The following is a 3252-nucleotide window of genomic DNA, read 5'->3' on the forward strand; positions in this document are numbered from 1 at the left end:
CATATAAACTTCTAACGAGTTTAGCACCGACCAAACGTTGACCGATTTGGCTGAAATTTTGTCCAGAGCATCAGGGCATCAAATAGAATCGAAAAAGAGGGCGGCCCATCAAAAAAATTGAAAAAGTGTTTTTTGAGCCACCCTAAATAACACTATGTATGTAGCCAGTGGAGATATATCAGCTTCCACACTGATATTCTTCATTCCCCCTTCATACGGGAGCTTGGCAGAAGGAAGGTCGTGTGATATGTGCCATCACAAATATTGCCCTCCGCTCGCTTTCAAATCGACTTCTATAAAAACATTCTTCATACTTGCCGTATCCTAACGGAACTATCAAACTATATATTCTATATCATGAACATGTACGTCTAAGTTTGAAAGATGATATTAGCATTTCCATATCACTATATGTTAGGGTGGCTCAAATTAGTATGAGAAAAACTTTGTTCAATTTTTTTGATGGGCCGCCCTCTTATTCGGTTCTATTTGATGCCCTGATGCTCTGGACAAAATTTCAGCCAAATCGGTCAACGTTTGGGCGGTGCTAAACTCGTTGGAAGTTTATATGGAAAAATGTATGCAGAAACATCCAAAAACAGTAAATTGCAGTTGGACTACACAACTTAAGATGAAGAACTATGATACTCGGAGACCCATGATGTATAACCCGCCAACCCGCACGTTTCCCGGGGAAATAAGATAGGTGGTTTAAGCGCCACTCCTTTCGGAGACCACCTTCCAGATATAGGGCTGCCCGGCCGCTGAGACCCCCAGGGAATGGGTCTAATTACTCCCGTTTTCAGAGAGGGAACGAATCGGGTGACGTAAGACTGGGGGTGAAGACAATGTAGGGGAAAAGGGGAAGGGAAGTCGATTTTACCAGTGTGGGAATTAGGCGATTTTGAAACAATACTTACGCCCTTTTATCATCACTGGATGACCTGAAAGAACCTGCGAATCCTGCTATAAAAGAATAGGGAGAAATCGTGGTTGTTTCGGGGAACCGCCCCAGCAAAATATAATAAATAATAATAATAAATTAACGACCGATTAACATGCTAAACTTTAACCAACTTTATTCTCACATTGCATTCGGGGTAGATATTCTACGAAAGGCGTCTCGCCTACATTTATGCCACCTGCAGTGGCAAACACAACATATCACTACAAATGTTCAAACAGCAACGAATTCATTTACATACATATATTTCTCTTCATGTTTCTATTCTACTCTTGCCTAGGCCTACTGTTTGCTTTCCCTTACTATCTTCCTCTCTATCTGTCTGTCTTCATTCGGGCGTGTTGAGTGCTTTGCGTGCGGTGTTCATTTGGGTCGGTGGGTGTGTGTGCTCAGAGTGGTTGCCAGCGCAAGCGCTTGGGCTAAGGACAGCCACGTGAAATCTGTATTGGCACGCTACTTACTTTTAGTTCTTCGGTAGCGGCGGGAACTGAGCCATGCGCATGGACTTACTTAATCATGCATGATTACTTACGGTTTGCGTACGCTTGGGGTGGAGGGAATTACGGAAATCACCACGGTCGTTCATTCGATGCAGAGACGCACCGTGGTTCGAAACTCGCGTCGATGAGCGTGACGCTGATGATTCCCTCCGGTATGTGGGCTTCACGCGACGGCGTCGATGAACTACCGACAGTTGGCGCAATTTGACGATGAACTGGGTTTCTGCTAGCCTCTGCCTAGGGTGCGATGAACGTACGCAGGCCCTCTTCCGGTCGACGTACTTCCGGGAAAATGCCTCGTAGCTGACGGTGGGGTCAGAAGCGATCGTTGACTTGGTGGGTGATGTGTTCGGCTCCGCAGAATGCCACAACCTAATATTAAGCACGTGTGTCGTTTGACGACATGATTAGCACACACACACAAAATATACACACACTGTAGATCGACCAATTACCTGCACAATTTATTCACACGCACGAAACTAATAACTTTACGCACAACTTGGCGACTAAACAAGTTACACTCAACGAATCTAAACGGGAAAGACTTGATTAAAAGTTAACTAAAGACAAACATGTTAATATGGACCTTCAAAAACACATCACGGCGCGACAATTATAATCCGATCACTCCTGCCTCTTCCACTAGCCAGAACGAAGTGATCGATCAAGTCAATTTTTCCTCAGATCAAGGTGCGCATTATTAATTAGCCTCGTTATCATAACCTTCGGGAAATCCGGAGCGGAAATCCGAAGGTTGAATAATTCCCACGCTCGCGAAACGATCAAGGTTAAAAGGAGGAGGATTTGTCTTCGCCGAAAGGCTTACATCAAACGGCTCGCTAGATCTGAGAGAGCGGACCCATTCGGGATAAGTTCAATATCCCCGAATGCATTCCTCCGGGGTCAATGCACAGCAGCAAGCGCAAATTTCATATCTGCTGTTATCGCTTTTCCCTTTTGGGCGGTTAAAGCATGTGCGAGTTGGCTAGGGTAGGAACTCATTTAAATGACTGTCTGTGGGACGCTACTCGTGAATATGAACAAGATTCATGCAACGGGTGTACTTTCCAGTGTTAGGCTGGTTCAAACTAATTACAATATTACGGATATTTAATGCTGAAGAAAATACGATAACATTTAAAGAACGGACATGCTCGTTACTGATGTTATATAACAATCGACTCAGCTCGTCGAACTGAACAAATGTCTGTCTGTCCGTGTGTATGTGTGTGTGTGTGCACACGAAAACCAAAAAACATTAGCCACTTTTTCATATAGTAATTCTTAACCGATTTTCTCGCAACAAGTTGCATTCGACAGGAAACAAAACCTTGTTGATCACTATTAAATTTGATAACGATCGACCATTGCGTTTAAAAGTTATTAAGAAAATGGAATGGAATCGAATAAGCGCCATATAAGGTTGGTGTCTTGGCTAAATGCGAGAAAGGCAGTATCACCGCTCGGTGAATTAAGTTGGGTTTTTTATTTTATTGGAACACGGTTTCTAGTTTGAATACTTTGAATTTTAGTTGAATATTTTGAATTCGGAATTTTTGATTAATTTGGTACCGTTAATGTGGGATTACCCATAGACTCCTGTTTGTGGACACCGGTGAATGAGCGTAAGTCTTTGAGCGAATTCAAACCCGACCGTAGAAAAGAGTCTTGAGCTGGCAATCTTCCTTGCGGCCACAGCCTTCCTTCACGGAAGTGGCGCTTAAGCTGTGCGCGGATACTAAAGCCAACGTGAACCATTACAATTTTTCTCAAAGATGATAACGA

At 43.5% G+C, this 3252-nt stretch overlaps 1 long non-coding RNA gene across 1 annotated transcript; it reads right to left on the reverse strand.

The window, feature by feature from the left end:
- Positions 1-1312: 1312 nt before the first annotated feature.
- Positions 1313-2108, reverse strand: LOC134214301 (uncharacterized). The gene is made up of 3 exons (XR_009979725.1): positions 2054-2108; positions 1920-1997; positions 1313-1836 (listed from the first exon to the last, which is right to left on the reverse strand). It is a non-coding gene; the product is annotated as an uncharacterized LOC134214301 (long non-coding RNA).
- Positions 2109-3252: the final 1144 nt, after the last annotated feature.

This window comes from Armigeres subalbatus, chromosome 2 (assembly GCF_024139115.2).
Source record: "Armigeres subalbatus isolate Guangzhou_Male chromosome 2, GZ_Asu_2, whole genome shotgun sequence".
NCBI lineage: Eukaryota > Metazoa > Arthropoda > Insecta > Diptera > Culicidae > Armigeres > Armigeres subalbatus.